The 18,866-nt window shown below is 53.8% G+C and overlaps 1 protein-coding gene across 1 annotated transcript in view; it reads right to left on the bottom strand.

Moving 5' to 3' along the window:
* Positions 1 to 15,215, bottom strand: part of Pdzk1 (PDZ domain containing 1) — a 28,899-nt gene extending 13,684 nt beyond the window's left edge. The window contains exons 1-2 of the mRNA XM_027956170.2: positions 15,145 to 15,215; positions 14,549 to 14,628 (exon numbers count right to left, since the gene is read on the bottom strand). The gene's annotated coding sequence lies outside the window, so the exon portion shown is untranslated. The remainder of the gene's footprint in view (positions 1 to 14,548; positions 14,629 to 15,144) is intronic.
* Positions 15,216 to 18,866: the final 3,651 nt, after the last annotated feature.

Below are 18,866 nucleotides of genomic sequence, written 5' to 3'. Positions count from 1 at the left end.
CTGAGGATCAACCCAGGGCCTCCCACGTGCTATGAATGCTCTGCCCTGAGCCCCAGCAGCCCCACTGGGGCTTATTTTGAAACATGTTTTGCTCCCTCTCCCGGCCAACCTGGGGTGGGGGCATGAATTCAGGGTGGCCTTTTTCCCTTCCTGGAAATAGGCATCAGGCCTGAGCACACACCCACCACGGGAATGAAGCAGTTTAAACCTCAGGGTGGCCCAGAAGGTCTAAGAAATCAGTTTCCCCAAATAGCAAGTGGATGACAAGCCCAGATAAGAAGCCCTGTTCTCTAGCCTTTAATGACCTTCTCCAACCCTCAGTTCCTATGATGGGCAGAGCCACAGTTTCTCCTTGACAGCAAAGTAATAAACACTGCCCTCTAACAGTGCCCCTCTAACAGTGCCCCTCTAACACTGCCCTCTAACACTGCCCTCTAACAGTGCCCCTCTAACAGTGCCCCTCTAACAGTACCCTCTAACAGTGCCCTCTAACAGTGCCCCTCTAACAGTGCCCTCTAACAGTGCCCTCTAACACTGCCCCTCTAACAGTGCCCCTCTAACAGTGCCCTCTAACAGTGCCCTCTAACACTGCCCCTCTAACACTGCCCCTCTAACACTGCCCTCTAACACTGCCCCTCTAACAGTGCCCTCTAACAGTGCCCCTCTAACAGTGCCCTCTAACAGTGCCCTCTAACACTGCCCCTCTAACACTGCCCCTCTAACAGTGCCCTCTAACACTGCCCCTCTAACACTGCCCCTCTAACAGTGCCCTCTAACAGTGCCCCTCTAACAGTGCCCTCTAACAGTGCCCCTCTAACAGTGCCCTCTAACAGTGCCCCTCTAACAGTGCCCTCTAACAGTGCCCTCTAACACTGCCCTCTAACACTGCCCCTCTAACAGTGCCCTCTAACAGTGCCCCTCTAACACTGCCCTCTAACAGTGCCCCTCTAACAGTGCCCCTCTAACAGTGCCCTCTAACACTGCCCCTCTAACACTGCCCCTCTAACAGTGCCCTCTAACAGTGCCCCTCTAACAGTGCCCTCTAACAGTGCCCCTCTAACAGTGCCCTCTAACAGTGCCCCTCTAACAGTGCCCTCTAACAGTGCCCTCTAACACTGCCCCTCTAACACTGCCCCTCTAACAGTGCCCTCTAACACTGCCCCTCTAACACTGCCCCTCTAACAGTGCCCTCTAACAGTGCCCCTCTAACAGTGCCCTCTAACAGTGCCCCTCTAACAGTGCCCCTCTAACAGTGCCCCTCTAACAGTGCCCTCTAACACTGCCCCTCTAACACTGCCCCTCTAACAGTGCCCTCTAACAGTGCCCCTCTAACAGTGCCCTCTAACAGTGCCCCTCTAACAGTGCCCTCTAACAGTGCCCCTCTAACAGTGCCCTCTAACAGTGCCCCTCTAACAGTGCCCCTCTAACAGTGCCCTCTAACAGTGCCCCTCTAACAGTGCCCTCTAACAGTGCCCCTCTAACACTGCCCTCTAACAGTGCCCTCTAACAGTGCCCTCTAACAGTGCCCCTCTAACACTGCCCTCTAACAGTGCCCCTCTAACAGTGCCCTCTAACAGTGCCCCTCTAACAGTGCCCTCTAACAGTGCCCCTCTAACACTGCCCTCTAACAGTGCCCCTCTAACAGTGCCCTCTAACAGTGCCCTCTAACAGTGCCCTCTAACAGTGCCCCTCTAACAGTGCCCTCTAACAGTGCCCTCTAACAGTGCCCCTCTAACAGTGCCCTCTAACAGTGCCCTCTAACAGTGCCCCTCTAACAGTGCCCTCTAACAGTGCCCCTCTAACAGTGCCCTCTAACAGTGCCCTCTAACAGTGCCCCTCTAACACTGCCCTCTAACACTGCCCTCTAACAGTGCCCCTCTAACAGTGCCCCTCTAACAGTGCCCCTCTAACACTGCCCTCTAACACTGCCCTCTAACACTGCCCTCTAACAGTGCCCCTCTAACAGTGCCCCTCTAACAGTGCCCCTCTAACACTGCCCTCTAACACTGCCCTCTAACACTGCCCTCTAACAGTGCCCCTCTAACAGTGCCCCTCTAACAGTGCCCCTCTAACACTGCCCTCTAACACTGCCCTCTAACACTGCCCTCTAACAGTGCCCCTCTAACAGTGCCCCTCTAACAGTGCCCTCTAACAGTGCCCTCTAACACTGCCCCTCTAACAGTGCCCTCTAACACTGCCCCTCTAACAGTGCCCTCTAACAGTGCCCTCTAACAGTGCCCTCTCACCGTGGCCCTCTCACCCTGGCCCTCTCACCGTGGCCTCTCACCGTGGCCTCTCACCGTGGTCATTTTATGCTTGGACCCAGCCCAGGCTGCTCTCCCACTCATTTTTAAATGGACCTTTCTTTTTCCTCCGTCTCCCTGCATCCTCCCCGCCCCCCCCCCCCCCCCCCCGCTGTCCCTAGTCTCAGGGAACAGGTCACCTCCTTCCCATCCTGGGCACAGCCCTCTGTCTGGGCACACACACACCACAGGAACAAAGTGACCCAGACTTTGGGAAGGTGCCAGACGGTCTCAGATATGCTTCTCCCAGGTTATGGGGGTCACACCTCCAGCGGAGGACACGTGGACGACCCCTCTGCGTCACCTCTAAAGCCCTGCTCCTGGGACCGCAGAGTCCCAGCCTGGGGACAGGAGCCCTGTGTTTCTCCTCTGTTTCTTTTTCCTTTTCCTCAGAACTGTGTCCTTGTCACTGGATTGAAGCGGGGACCAGGGCCGCGATTTTGGCCACCCCCTCAGGCCTTCCTAGGGGCCGAACATCAGGAGGCTGATAGAGGTGCCCAGGGCCGAGCAGAGGGCCCAGCGGACTCTGGAATCTGCCTGCAGGCCAAGCCCCGTGTCCCCCCACAGCTCCCTGCCTGCGACTCAGAGAAGGCCCAGAGTATCCCGACTGTCCCTTCCTGGGTGGAACTAGACGACCACACAGGGGACAGAGAGGACAGAGCAGAGAAGCGGCCTCAGAGGGCTCGGGGCTCCCTGAGCCATGCCAGGCAATCCGAGATGGCAGTCTCTGACCTTTGTGCCCACACAGGCCGCAGGGCCACCTGGGCGGCAGGCCTCCCACTGCCCATGACGCGGCCTTCTCACACGTCTCAGCGCCGTCCACCGCCACAGCAGCCCATGAGGAAGAGGTCAGGAAACAAGCAGCTCCCCCGGCATCCCGGGAGGAGGGTGAAGGCGCTCTACCGTGGTCATGCCGGACCTGGGGACAGGGCCCAGGCATCCCCAGCCTGTCTCCTCAGTGCTGGCCCCGCTCTCCGGTCCAGTCCCGACTCTGCTCTGCCCGCTCCGCTGAGGGCCAGCCTGCAGGCGTCCTGCACGTCTAGCCCAGCTCACGCCCAGAGCCCCATCTTTCACAGCCAGACCTCCAGACCTCCAGGGAACGGAGGGCTCCCCAACACCACAGATCCACAGCCGTCCCTCGGACCAGAGTAAAGGCCACTGGGTCCCCTCGCTCTGCCACAGCTGAGGCTCCCTGTTGAGGCACTCACCCCGAAAGCCCTGCCCTTTGCAGTTCAGCCACCGGCCCTGGCTCTTTCTTTGTGGCTGAGGGTAGAAAGTGGGACTTCCTCACTAGCAGGACTGGTCCTGTGTTTGGGGACAAGCAAGAAACAAGGTTTTCCTGTGTCCCCCTGGAGACCCCAAGCCCAACATTCACAAGGAGACACAAATCGCTCTTTCTTGGCAAAATCTCAAGTTGCCTTTGCCTGTTTGGTCGGTCAAAGATTTTCGGCAGCCAGACAGACGGCTCCCACCTGCTCCCCTGGACGCGCGGCCTCGGGCGCTGAGGGCACGTGCTCTCTGTCTGCAGCTGGAGCCGCCGTCAAAGCCAGCCGCCCCTGCTCCCAGGACAGACTCGCCTGGAGCCCAGGGCTGAGCGCCATAGTCAGACCCAGCAGCAGCGCCCGGGCCGGTCTGTGTGCTGCCCGCGGTCAGGTGCCTGGGCTCTGGGTCACCGCCTGCCAGGAAGGGCCTTGGAGTGTAAGAGCCCATTCCCTCTCTTCCCCCTCCATCACGGCTTCCTGAGGAGGTCCTGGGCAGGCCCTGACAGACGGACCGCCAGAGCAGACCCACAGATGCCCATGAGGTCATTTCAGCAAGCAGCTGGGGCCAGAGTCCAGTGGACCTGCCGCGGGCTCCAGCCTCCAGTAGCCAGAATAGAGCACTGGAAACGACAGCGCTGACCCTGGTGAGCTCCAGGGGAAAGTTGCGACCTGGCAGGAAGGTGGTCATCTGTGGGGACCAGGACAGAGCTCTGACGGCAGCCAGGAAGTCAGGCGAGAGCCAGAGACGTTTTTCCTAGCGATCTTGGTTATCCATCATGTCAGCCCTCCTAGACATCCCACTGTCTTCCAGAACAGATCACGTCACCAGGGAAATAACGCGCCACGGTCAAGCCGAAAAAACGGGCACGTTTAGAAGCCGGGAAAGTGAGGTGACGCCCCCGAGCTAGCAGGTGGGACCAAGCCCAGGGCAAGCCGGCTTTCTCAGCCATCCACCCTCACACCGTTGTCAGTCGACCCCACCCCCCACTCCCCGCCCAGAGCTGGGTCACGCTGAGCCTGAGGAGATCTGGCTGCGTGACTGAGGTCCAGTCAGCCAGAAGGGTTCCAGAGTCGCATGTTCCCCTCAGCTCAGGGAACATGGGTCAGGGGCAGGATTTCCTCAGTGCAGCTGGAGAAACAGCAAGACGCCGTCAGCGGGGCTTGTGGGGAGCACGTCCGCCCTTCAGCCCGCACGTCAGAAAGGCTTGTTCCACGTGGAAATGTCCTTTAACAATCACCAGGGAGCCGGCATGCTGGGTCATGCCTGCAATCCCATCGCAAGTTCAGAGCCAGCCGCCGCGACTTAGCAAGGCCCTGTCTGTCTCCAAACACAGAATAAAGAGCTGAGGACGTGAGGCGGTGGTGACGTGTCCCTGGTGCAATACCCAGTACTAAAACAAATGAACGAATAAAAGTTTAAAACCAACAGCACCACATGATGAGCACGCACACTCACAGAGTGGGGCACAGAGGAAGGATGAAGGGTCTCCAGGCCACTGGGCTTATCAGAACTATGATTTCCTGAAAAAATATCTCAAAATCTCAAGGCCAGGGGAGCCTGACAAGAACACAAAGCATTTTCCAAACACAAACGTGAACGTGGGGTTTCCTGAAGCCTTTCCAGCTAAGCGCACAGTGAGGGTCTGACCTCTGCTTCCAGGCATCTGTATTCTATTATTATTATTGTTGTTATTATTATTAGTGTGTGTGGGGGGGCTCTTCTTATTGTTTTGCGGTGCTCGGACGGAACCCAGGCCTCACACAGGTAGGTGAGCACTCTACCACTGAGCCACCTCCTCAGCCCCCAGGTGGGGTTTTGGAAAAGAACGAGGAGCTGCTGGAACCAAGCGGATTCTCCTGAGGGAGGAAACGAAACAGCAAACCCCTAAAGAAGCCAAATCAGCAAGAATCGCAGGATCTTCCTGGTCTCCTCAGTCCTGGGAACTGCCCGTGCCTGCCCACAGCCAGGACGGGTCCCACCGGAGGCGCAGATGCACTCAGCTGATACAGTGCGAGCCACACCTCTGGGTGCTGCTAGCCTCAAAGAATCCCGTCGTCACTCACCAGCTTGTGGCCAGCTGTGCTGCACCACAGTGATCCCCACCACCTGACAAGTCTGGCTCCCACTCCCAGCTGGCACGCAGCGTCACCTGCAGGGACTCATAAAAATAGATGCTGAGGTCCACCTCAGATCTCCAGGCTTGAAACTTCACCATGAGCAAAGAAACCAGCGCTCAGAGTCCCCCGCCCTCCCCTGGCTCCTCCTCTTCCCTCGGTCTCAGGGTCACCCCTCGCCGGTCACCGAGGAACAGCCTGGCCAGGAGAGACCCTTGGCCCTCCCTCCCGTAGAGTCCTCAAGAGCCAGCCCTGTCCCCGGGAGTGTCCCAGCCAATGGGAGCACACAGCCACCCTAGGCCGGTGCCTTGCGCCTTTCTCCCAAGTTCCAGCTCTGAGCCAGGGAAGCAGCATCAACAGAGAAGGACGTTTTTCCTGTGGATCTGGGGGAGGTCCCACCTCTCAGCCTGCCCTAAAATCTCATCCTGGGGCCCCGAGTCACAGTGGTGAGCGCCAGCTCCACTTCGGTCCTCACTCCCTGCCAACGTCTTCCTGGCCCCCAGCTAGCAGCCGGGAGGAGGCGGGGCCCAGGTGGGGCAGGGCCATGATCTCGGTAGAGCTGGCACCCACGTGGGCGGGAGGCTCGCCAGCAGAGGGAACTGGGGAGGACCCGGGCCTGATCACCATCCAGGGGGCTGGCCTTAGTGTGGTGTCAGCGGGTCACTCAGAGCTTTCGAGTCGCGCAATAGCGGAGTCGGGTTCCAGGAATGGTCGGTGGCATGAGTGGACCAAAGGCCCCTGGAGGACGGCCAGCAGGAGAGAGGCTGTCCCACGATCCTCACACCTGGTGAGAGGCCTGACCGCCTGGAAGCTGCGAGGACAGAAGGGAGGTCACAGAGGCACCGGGCTGGGTGACAGAGGCTCTGAACTCTCGCCATGAAGGGGCGAGGTAGGAACAGTGCAGCAACACAGATGTCCGCGCTACTCCACTGGCCGGGTCTAGCGTCCAGGGACAGCCTGCCGCCCCCGGTCGGTTCAGAGCCCACAGCTGCTGCACTCCCACAGCCCTGTTGACCCCACCGGTAGCGTCTTGGTTGTGGTCTCCCTGCCAGGAAGGGCTCTGCCTCACAGTGTCACGGGCACAGCTCTGTCCTTTGAGGCCACAGCCACAGCTCAACGTGAACACAGCTGTGCTTCGGTTCCCGTCAGACACAGGGTGGCAAAGATCTAGGTCTGCAGCCACCTCTTTTATGACTTTCCTGAACTTATCGTCTGAGCAAAGTTTTTCCTACTAACCAACTTCGATGCTTTCCTGCCGTCCAGCCTGGACTCCACTTACCATATGGACTGAACCGTGCCCCTAAACTCATCCACCGAAGCCCTGATCTCCAGTGTGACTATCAGCTGCAGGGACCTCAGTTGGTTTAAGATCCCGAAGGGTGAGACCCTAACCAATGGGACTGGTGTCCCTATCAACAGGGGAAGAGACAGCGAAGCACTCGTTCAGAGAAAAGACCAAGGACACAGCAAGAAGGCGGCCCCTGCAAGTCGAGGAAGGAGTCCTCAGAGGAACCAAACCTGCTGACACCTTGACCTTGAACTCCAGCCTCTAGAACTTCAAGAGAATAGTTTTGTTGTTCAAAACACCTCTGCTATGCAGTAGCAGCAGCCCTAGGACGTTCTGAGTGGTGCCCACTCAGCCTGGGTGTTGGAAAGGGAAGGGGCCGAAGGAAACCCAGTTCATGGATTGGTGAGTGGCAGAAAAGTGATACTATTAAAATGTGGTGTAAGTCGGGCACAGTGGTGTAATCCCAGTGGCTCGGGAGGCTGAGGCAGGAGGATCCCAAGTTCAAAGCCAGCCTCAGCAACAGTGAGACACTGAGCAACCTAGTGAGACCCTGTCTCTAAATAAAATGCAAACCAGGGCTGGGATATGGCTCAGTGGTTGAGTGCCCCCCAGTTCAATCCCCAGTAACCCCCACCAAAAAAGAAGCAAATAGATACTAAATTGCAAAGGTGACCATTTTTGATACATCATGGAACAGGTGAATCAGAGCTGGGTTAGCAGTTTGAAGGGAAAGTGGAGTGACGGATGCTATTTATTTATTGGTATTTGTGATTGAACTTAGGGTGTTCTACCACTGAGCTAAATCCCCAGACCTTTTTATTCTGAGACAGGGTCTTATTACGTTTCTTATTATGTTTCAACATATAGAACTTTTTTCCAGTACTGGGGATCGAACCCAGGGCCTAGCACGGTACCACTGAGCTACAACCCGAACTCTAACGTGTAAATTGATAAACGGACCACACCACAAAAATAGAACCAAGGACTAAAAATCACATTATGGACCAGGGTTTCAAAGCCAAGTCTAGTTTTCAATCCCAGTTTCCCTCCTCGCTGGCTGTAAGATCACGGACAAATTCTTTCTTCATTTATTTTTTCCTTTTCTTTTTTTCTTTGTATCAGGGATTGAACTCAGGGGCACTCGGCCACTGAGCCACATCCTCAGCCCTATTTTGTATTTTATTTAGAGACAGGGTCTCACTGAGTTGCTTAGGGCCTCGCTGTTGATGAGGCTGGCTTGGAACTCGAGATCCTCCTGCCTCAGCCTCCTGAGCGGCTGGGATCACAGGCGTGTGCCTCTGCGCCCAGCAGGTGAGTTCTTTAATTGGGAGCTGAAGATTGAAGTACACCTAGCATAGAGACCACATATGGAGACGTTGAATGTTACTCAAGATAGAATATGAAAAGCATTTAAGTTCAGTGTCTGGAGCATAGGAGCCCACTCCATGCAAGTCATCCTCTCTGTCCCGTCCCCTGCTGGGAGCCCTTGGACACTGGGGCTCCCCTTTCCTGTGGAACATTTGAGCAGTGTTCCCGGTTCTGTTTTGAAGCTGGAGAGATCGTGGCATTGAGAATATGGCAGCACCTGGATTCTCAGGGCAGAGCTTCTCTTCCTGCTCACTTCAGACCCTCTCTGCAAAGCCGTGGTGACTGTTAAAAGTCGGGGAGACCTAGCCGGACTTGGAGTCGCAGGGAGTCTGAAAGCCCGAGGCTCAGGAGCAGAACCTACGCGGTGGACCAAAGCGCTGTAAGATGTGAGTGCCAGGGAGCTTCAACAGAAGTCAAAACTAAGTGGCCAGAGAGGCCCCCACCTGAAGCAGGCGAGCTCTCAGGGAAGTGGCCGGGGCCAAAGGACAGGCAAGGTCGGGAACACTGCAGCGAGTCACGCTGGACCTGAGATCCAGACCTCGGGCCCAGGACCGGCCTCGGTTGCCAGGGAGCATCTCAGGAATGGCTTCACTCACCAGCTGAATCCCCCAAAGGGTCAGAGGGGACAAGATAACAGGCACTCTGCTTGGACGCGGAAAACCCAGGCCGGGGCCATCAGGAAGGGCCAGGTGCCTCGGCCACAATCAGGCCTGAGAGCGCCCGGGGCCCATGTAGCGGGATCATTCCATAAACAGTGATTCATGAGGGTCCCGGACGCCATCATCTCACCATCTCAGCCGTGAGAATCCACTGAGCAGTTGGACCAGATGACAGAGAAAGCCGCCTCTCCCCACCAGGCCCGGGCCACCCCACGGGAGCCATGGAAAGGCTTTCCTGGGCTGTGAAGACCCAGCGGTCAGGGGTGATGATGTCTGACGCTGGCCCCTGTGCCCGTGGAAGGCCTCTGATGACGTGACCTAGGGTGAACCATCGAGTCGACTCTGCCTGTTTCAGGGGCGCATAAGGGAGAGGGCAGGGTCTCCCTGGTCACTCACCCTGACATTCTGCGCCTCCCACTGAGCTCTGAGCAGTCTGTGAAACACCTGGCACTTCAGCAGGGGGAAGCCCGGCCCGCTGCGTCTGCACAGGGTGCACTCGTGAGGAATGCTGTCCCTCCGGTATGTGTCCACATCTGTCCAGCAAGAAAGTCACTCAACGTGCTGGAAACATAGAGCTGGAGACCCGGGTGACGCCAGGTCCCACCACGCAGCAGGCGAGAACGCCTGTTGGCATCGCCCTGGCACAGGCTCCCGGCCTCCGGCCAGGCCCTCTTCCCTCAGAGCCTCGGACGGGCTCTCGTTTCTAACGACATAAAAGACATCTTTTGCACCTCAGCTGACACTGACAGAATGTCTGAGGCAAGGAAGAGACCAAAGGCGATTTCGGTGGGTGGTGCCGGGCCAGGGCTCTTCCCTCAGCAACGTCCCCAGCACTAAAGGGCAACCCGGGGCTGGGCTGGGGCTCAGTGGCAAGCGCTTGCCTAGCAGGTGTGAGGCCCTGGGTTCGATTCTCAGCACCACTTATAAACAAATAAAGTCCATTGACAACTAAAAAAAAAGTAATAATAGTAAAAATAAAAAAGGCCATCCATCCCAGCGTGGTGGCATACAACTGTGATCTCAGTGACTCGGAGACTGAGACAGGGGATCGTAAGTTCAAGGCCAGCCTCAGCGATTTATGGAGACCCTAAGAGACTTAGTGAAACCCTGTCTCAAAATTAAAAGGGCTGGTGGCTGCGAGGTGGCTCAGTGGTTAAGCACCTCTGGGTTCGACTGCCAGTGCCGGGGGAAAAAGAGGCAATCTGATTTCACCTTCTTCAAGACCACTTTTTCCTAGAGCAAACCCTCTAGTTTTGATGCAGATAATACAGAAGTCCATCTGGATTCCTCTTTTGAAAAGCAACAGTGGCGGAGTGCTCGCCTAGCATGCACAAGGCACCGGGTTCAATCCTCAGCACCACGTCAACGTAAAATAAAGATACTGTATCCACCTAAAGCTTAAGAATAAATGTTTTTCAAAAAAAGCCATAGCTGTGGAAATTCAGACACACTGTTATTCACTTGAAATAATTGATATTGGAAATTATAAGATAAGCAAGATCCTAAAATACGTTATTTGCTGACTGTACCTCCCCACTGTGATGGTTACTGTTGGGGTTTAACCAGGGAGAGATTTCAAATGTGGAAGATCAAGTGCATTCCATTCAAAATTATCTAGAGAAGACTGACCATGGAGGCAGTGGATGATTCTTATTTCTCTTTTATGACAAATAATAGAGCTTGCTGAACTCAAAGTCCGCTCGGTCTGCTGATATCAAGTACGCGTCCGACCCCAGCACCTCTGAGCAGTACCTTGTCCTGCATGGAGGACTCTGGGAGTTGAAGGCCTTTCACCCTGTAACTGCTTACCTAAGGCCACAGAGAGGACACCCAGGTCCCTGAGACGGTCCTGCTGCTCTGAGGCTCAGCTGGACAAGGTCTCCCCCAGGTCAGCATCTTGCTCTAACGCACTTTGAACTTGCACTTTTACCCCTCACTGTTTTCAGAGGAGTTCTCCTGACTCAATCCCCGCAGTCACTGACTGAGGACACACTTCCTAACCTGGCTCTCACCATGGCAGTCTCTAAAACACCACTCAAGAAATGAAAGTGCAGCCGGGCGCGGTGGCCCACGCCTGTAATTTCAGCAACTCAGGAGGCCGAGGCAGGAGGATCTCAAGTTCAAAGCCAGCCTCCGCAATCGAGTGAGGTCCTAGATAACTTAGACTCTGTCTCAAAAAATAAACAGGGCTGGAGATGGGGCGCAGTGGTTAGTGCCCCTGGTTCAATCCTTGGTACTGGGGAAAAAAAAGCCCAGACTCCTTGCTCAGGCCTTGAGACTGAGCGTAGCCCAGCCCCGCTCACCTTTCTCGGCTCCTCAGTAGGCACCAAACTGTCGTAGGCTTGACCAGCCCCACCCGGCTCAGCCTACTTGCTCTGCCTAGGACACCTTCCCCACTTCTGACTTCATAGTAGGTGCTAAGTAAACATTTTTTCCCAAGGGAATGAATTCAAGACTATTTTCAAAGCACAGTTCAAACTTAGGTCGTAACCAAACCCTTGCATGACTGCCACAGCCCTGAGGTACTACTCATCTTTGAATATCAGGCATCATTTCCATATTCAGCAAGCTACCTTTACAACCTACAGCGGGGCAGGTGTCGAGGTCAACACACACTATCAACTGGCCGGCCTTCAAGAGCCCAGAGACCAGTGGGAAGAGTTACGAAATAAAGATCGAACAACACGTTTGTGGAGCGCTTCCTGGGCTCCAGCAGCCAGCCTACACACGTCTTAAGAGCTCTGATTTAATCTGAATGGGCCATCTTATAGGGAAAAAAGGACTCGGAAAAGTTAAGTTGGTCTCACGTGGCTGCGGGGGCTGGGTTTCTTCCACCTCCACCCCACTTTCCAGCTGCGAGGGGCCAAAGGTGTTAAGGGGACAAAAGTCGTTTGACTGGGAGAAGAAATTCATCCCTGGCAGATGAAATGGCACCAGGAGCGGTTCAGGAAGACTGAGCGTTTGCATATTGAAAGGAAGAAGTAGGTCAGGTTACCGCGAAGCAACTTGGAATCCATCCCGTAATCACAGAGGAACTTCAGGATTCCCGGTGTGTGTCCCCCCATCCAGACAAGTTCCCTGACGAACAGACTCCATGGCTTATTCCCCACCACCAAGAACGTCCTCAACACAGCTGGACAACAGGCCACGGGCACTTCTGCCGCTGAGTTTTGTTCCCCTGGTTGCACCAGGTGAAGAGTTCCACCCACCTCAGAAGCTGGTGGCTGATTCAGACCAAGAGCAAACCTCAGAAGGTGGCAGCAGGTGTTCAAGAGGTCATCTTTCCTGTCTATCAAGACTCCTTGCCACAACCTGGGTTCCGTCCTTCTCTGGGGTCATGTGCATCTGAACTGTCTGTGATCATGCTAACAGTGGCCCTCAGCATGGGGGGCTCTGTGTGATTCTCCCATTTAACCCCTAACAGTAGGGGCTAGATTCTACCTGCTGGTTTCACCGATAAGGAAACAGAGGCTTGGAAAGGGAGAGTCATGGCACCTGGAACGCCGGCTTCAGTCTGCAATGCCCACGCTCTTAGCCACCTGTCCTTACACCCCCGACAGAGACCAGGGACAGCTGGGCAACCCTTCATGAAGGGCCAAGGGGAGGAGCTGAAGGGCTTGAGGAAAACAGATCTAGCCTTTGCTACTCTTCTTCAAAATTCCAGGTGACCAAGGAGAATTGTTAACCAAGGTGTGACCAGAGAAGTCCACTTCCACATGGCCACCTCGCCCTGAGAGACGGCCTGAGAGGGTCAGAGCGCTTCACCTCTTTCTCCTGAGAAGCAGGTTATCAGAACCAGGGCCGGTTCTTCAGACCCCTCTCCACCTCACTAACTGCACCTCACCCAAACACCTGGGCACCAGGACGAGGCCAGCTACTGCTCCAGGGGACGAGAGTACAAAGTGACCAGAGGACAGAATCCCTGCTCTCCTGAAGCTTGACATCTGGCAAAGGTAAAAAGCAAAAGATGATCAAGATGACTTCTGATGACAAAGACTCTGCGTGATACAGAGGTGGGCGGGAAGGGGGAGGCTGTCTAGAGAGGCCTTCCTGGGAAGTAGCACCTGAGTCACACCCACACGCAGAGAACCAGATCCACCTTATATGTGGTGGTTCAAAAGAGGATCACAAGTTCAAGGCCAGCCTCAGTAACTTAGCGAGACCCTGTCTCTAAATAAAATATAGAAAGGGCTGGGGATGTGGCTCAGTGGCTGAGTGCCCCTGGGTATTGAACCTGGGATGGCCCTAGTACCAAAAAAAAAAAAAAAAAAAAAAGACATTAGTAATTATCTAGTCTCAACTCTAGCTGTAGGTGAGCCGTAGAGGCTCAAGGAGATTAAAGACTGGGATGAGGTGTTCAGCTGACTGCACTGCTGTCTCTTCCTGATATTCTGTAGAGCCTTTGAGATGATATATTTGAAATATAAGCATCTTACACTTATGCGTTTAATCCCCTCAAACATGTTCCTATGTGTAGTTCTGTTTCGGTACAGCCCTGGGGGAAAGACGGCAGGCCTTCCTTCACTGCACAGACTAAGGGGGCTCCAGTTGGCTAATGGCCTGTTACAAACAACTGCATCAAACCCTCTTTATTTGGGTTCCAGAACTGTATTCTTTCCCCTAGACGAGAAGCAGTTGTGGCCTATGAATGCAAGACATCATCATCACCTTCCTATTTTATGATGCAGAGAACATACAGATGAGTCAAAGATAAGAGCAATTTACTCAGCCCTGACAAACACAAAGTCCCAGAGTCCTGTGTGTGGGAAGAACCTGTCACCCAGGTGACTGCACAACCGTGGCCCGAGGCAGTCAGGGTCCGATGACTTCTGCACACATTGCAGGAATTTTAGTAAGTGAAGGAGAACGTGTTTCTCTGCCGTGTTAGCCCAAGAGTGTTCATAGCTGGACCCAGACCAGACCAGGAGTCCTCAGAGCCGACAAACCTCAATCAAAGTCACATCTGAGTCGTTCAGCTTTTCTACTTAGGAAACAAGCTACTAGCAGTTCCCAAACGTGTCTGCACATCAGAATCACGTGGGAGAACGTCAAGGTGACCAAGGGTTTTCAGATTCCCGCAAGACGCAGGTTTACAAACTCCAGAGGGTAGAGCCTAGGATCTGTTCTAAAATTCGGTCGTCTGTAGATCCACGGGCTGTTTTCACTGAGTTAAAGGGGCAGAGGGAAGGGCGTGTCTTTACTGCCCAGCCAGAGGGGCTCCTTTTGAGGGTGGCTTTAGAGGAGAGTCTTCTGTGATGTGCCAAGTCCCTGCACAGGAGGGGGTCCTCAGAGAAGCTTCCTGAGCTCAAACCCCCCACAACCCTGGAGATTGGAGGTCAGCTTCTCAATCGGCAGAGCCTACCCCTCAAGCTGCCCCTCGGGGGCGGGCATGGACAGTCCCCAACCCACGCCTACTCCCAGCCCCCACAGAAGTGGCCCTTCTCCCTGCCTCCCCTCGGCTCTGGGCAGCCAGCTACTTATAGGGGAAAAGGAAGGAAGGAAGGTACTGCGGGCCCGGTGGCCAGCACCCAGTCGGGGGACACCAGTTCCTACCTGTCCCTGGAAGGAAGAGGAGCCGCTCTGTGCCTCGGGAGTTCGCTCTGCTGTGAGCCCTGGTCTTGGAACACACTGGACTTTGAACAAAGATCAGTTTAAAAGCTGATGTATTTAACAGGACTGTGATGTGAGTTCAAGTGACCTCTGCACCCCTCTGCCAGCCGGCTGGGCCTGAGCGGGAAACCGGGAGCCCTCGGGAAACCCCGCGCTCCACTCACCTGCCGCAGGTGCAGACTAGAGGAGGGAGGGCACCCAGAAGGAGGGGCCTCCGCTCCCCTGCTCTTCCTTGGGCAGATGCCTCGGATGCCTGGCCTTGTTACCCACAATTCTGTTACAAGTCCCACCGTCCCCCACCCAGGTCAGGACGCCCTCCTATGACACGGCCACCCGGGGGAGTAGTAACCTGCACAGCCCCCAGGAGAAGGCAGGGTGTCAGTGGCCCCGGTAAGCGGGCAGACCCCCTCCATCCGGGAGTTCTTACTTGCTGCTCCCCCGAGGCCAGTGGCAGAGTCCAGTCGCAGGGCCAGTGGCCGGGCCCAGGCGGGCTCCCCAGGCGGCCCTTTAACAGGCCTCTCCACACCACTCTTTCTCACCTGAAGGCTGCTCTGATTTCCCAGCCTCCTGACAGCGTCTTCCTCTTGCAGCTTAGAGCCTGTGGGTTAAGTCCAGCGGGAAGTGGAGGCACTCGCTCAGCCCAGCCCCAGCCAGGACGGCAGCTGATCCCTGTGGGCGATCCCAGCACTGGCTTCTCACTCACCTGGATCCTCACCCACACTGCGATTCAGCTCTGGATGGCTCCGGGCAGTGAGGCAAGGCGAGCCCCAGACTGGGAACTCCACGGCCCCACCTTCCTCCACCCACGCTGGCCGGGCACTTGTCCTCCCTGGGCCCTGGCTTTGCCCCCTACAGAAGCGTGACCTGAGTCCGTGGACGCATGGTTTAAAACTGACAGACATCTGAGCCATTTTCTCGCACCAGGCCATCTTTGACCTTGAGGTTATGTCCTCTTGACCTCCTGTGTACCTACCAATGCATTAGGGAGATGGGGGGATACGAATTGAGGATCAGAGCCCCTGGGTTCGAATGCTCAAATTCTGACTCTGCCACTTCCTGGGTGTTCAGTGTAGAGTGATTCATCGTTGACTTTGTGGGCATGGTCCTGGGACGGAACCAGGGCCTGACAGAGGCCGGCAAGCCTTCTACCACCACCCACATCCCCAGCGCGTTCTTATCATTTTTTAATATTTGTTTTTTAGTTATAGGGGACACACTATCTTTACTTTATTTTTATGTGGTGCTGAGGATGGAACCCAGTGCCTCACGCATGGTAGGCGAGCGCTCTACCACTGAGCCACCACCACAGCCCTCCCAGCTCATTTTTAACTCTGACTCACTTCCCTTCCTCACCTACAGTCTCTATTATATCATTGTTAGAAATTTCCATTTTACATTGAATCACGCTGTCCCTTACTACCCTCTGGCGCACACTGACTGTTCTCCAGAGCAGCTCCCCAAGTATCAGAAAGTTGATAGGTCCCCACAGCCGCCTTTTCTCTGGGATTCAACGAATGCCCTCATTCTGTGTGAGGGTCTGCCTGCACAGTGATTTCAAGACTTCCTGTTCTGTACCCCAGCTGATTTGTGAATGTCCCTCTGAAAATCAATACCTAAAAAGGAAAAAATTTTAGATTGCTTTTTAAATATTTTTTTAGTAGTTGGACACAACACCTTTATTTTCATGTGGTTCTGAGGACTGAACCCAGGGCTGCGTACGTGCTAGGCGAGTGCTCTACTGCTGAGCCACAACCCGGCCCCTAAAGAGGAGATTTTTAAGATGAGAGAATTATTCGGTACAGGGGTGGCTACACAATTGTCTGCACTTACCAAAATTGTCAAGCTATACACCTAAAATAGATGAGTTATACTGCATGTGAACAATGCCTCAATGTTAAAGAAAGGAGCCCAAGTCACTGAAATTTATTTTCGAAACTTCTAAAATTAAAATAAAAAGTTGGAGGACATGCAGTGCAGCTCATTATACTCAACCCCAGTCAAGAGGCTTCTCAGACCACCCTCTCCCTACGAGCCCAGGTGGAAGAGAGAGCCTCAGCCTCACCCGGGAAGCCAGGGGCCTCGAGACGCAGAGACAGCGTGGGTTCAAAGTTAAGTAAGAGCATCATGCACAACTGCAAGAGCGGGATCCTAATTAGAAGAGTTATTCCCCCTGTATGTATCATGTCAGAATACAACAATGTCATGTATAGCTAAAAGAACAAATTCTTAAAAAAAAAAAAAAAAGAAATTATTTGAGGTCAAACATCTTATATTTATTTCAATTAATAGATATAACTTTTTAAACTATGCAAAAAAAAGTGATTTTTTGGGGGGGTGAGTGCTGGGGACTTAACCAGGGCCTCTTTACCACTGAGCAATATCCTAGCCCTTTTTTATTTTGAGACAGTCTTGTTAGTTGCTTAGGGTCTCGCTAAGTTGCTGAGGCTAGCCTTGAACTTGCAATCTTCCTCTTCAGCCTCCTGTCACTAGGATTACAAGCATGCACCATCACACACAGCAAAAGGAGCAATTTTTTTTAAATGACAAAACCCTTTCTCTGTCGAAACTGCTTTCACTATAATTTGGATTTTAAAAAATCTTACCCTTATAAGTGGATCTGATCTGATTAATACAAACCAGAGGAAATCTTTTCATTGATTACCTAGATCTAGAATTGATCAGAAGGGAAAATGACATACCTCACTTATGTTCCAGGTAGGCCTTATGCCCATTAATCTAACCTGCGACACAACTGTCTGACTCAGGAGGGTCCTGGTCAATCACTGTGCCCAGGAATTTCATAAAGCCAGCCGTGAACCCAGCCTGTCACCTTCGGTGGCATTATTTATTTTATTTTATTGATTATTTGATATTTGGTACCAGGGACTAAACCCAAGGCTGCTTACCCACCGAGCCACATCCCCAGCCCTTTTTATTTTATTTTGTGTGTGTGTGTGTGTGTGTGTGTGTGTGTGTGTGGTGCTGGGGATGGAACCCAGGGCCTAGGGCGTGCAAGGCAAGCCCTCCACCAACTGAGCTATGTCCCCAGCCCCTTTTTATTTTTTATTTAGAGACAGTGTCACTAGGTTGCTTACAGTCTCACTAAATTGCTGAGGCTGGCTTCAAACCTGTGATCCTGCCTCCTCGGCCTCCCAAGCCACTGGGATGACAGGCGGGTGCCACTGCACCCAGCCTGAGGTGGCATTATTTGGCCTCCTGTTATCCAGAGAAGGAACATGCCCTCCTTCCCTGGGTGGATTCAAGCGGGGTTGATGATGATCTGAGTCAGGTATCAGAAAGACGCCCTGCATTGTTAGGGAGAGTGGAATAAGCAATTTCTTGGGTGCCTTCCAACGCCAAGATTCTGAGAACCCAAACAGCCTGCGAATTTGGATGACTCCTGCACTGAGGGGATGCAGGGTGATTTGGGTGCCTCTGTAGTGGGCATGCAGATGTGGGTCATGAGCATGGGCTTCAGCATCAAAACAGCATCCTACACTGCCACTAATGACTCGTCTTTTTTCCCTGTGAGAACCTGGTCCGCCTGGATGGATCCTCCTTGGCTTTGGCAGTACCCTCCATACCCCGCGAAGGGTGAAGAGAGGCGCTGACAGCCCGGGACCAACTCATGTCAGGTCCTTGCCTTGGCGTTTCTGCATCATGCAAATAATAGCAGCAACTGTGAGGCTCCGTCTGGGCAGGGTCTCCGTTCCTAGGTCTACCTCCTGTTCCAGGGTGGCCCTGTGGTCACTGGTTCTCACCTTTCATTTCTGAAACTTATAGCCTGCTGTCCTTTCTTCAAAGTCCAACTATCTATATGAAAAAAAAAAAAGCTTGTTCTATTTGACCCAGTATTTCTATCGACTACAGAGGAAGGGTTTGCAGATTATCGAGAGTCAAAAATGGTTCTATCACTTGGTAGTGACTTTTCCTATCAAAAATCCCATTTTTTCATCTGTAAAACATAGCTAACACTTCTTCAGGGAATTGCTCAAGAGATTTAAGTAAGATGACATGTAGAGAGTCCAGGTCTGGGAAGGCTCAGTCCATAATAACAGTATTACCATTTTACTTACTTTCTGGGCACAGCCTGTACAAAGCCTTATGAAAATAAACAGGCTGGAAGTGAACCATGGGCACCTGGGACATCAGGCCTCTGGGAGCCTCATGGGTGGCCTCCTGGTCTGCTCACAGTGTGGTGTCCTGGGCCACTGGTTGGGAAAACAGAAAACCCCAAAGACTTCCCCCTGCTTCTCAGCAC

Source organism: Marmota flaviventris, chromosome 10, assembly GCF_047511675.1.
Source record: "Marmota flaviventris isolate mMarFla1 chromosome 10, mMarFla1.hap1, whole genome shotgun sequence".
NCBI classification, from domain to species: Eukaryota; Metazoa; Chordata; class Mammalia; order Rodentia; family Sciuridae; genus Marmota; species Marmota flaviventris.
This window is presented reverse-complemented; position numbering and strand designations above follow the sequence as displayed.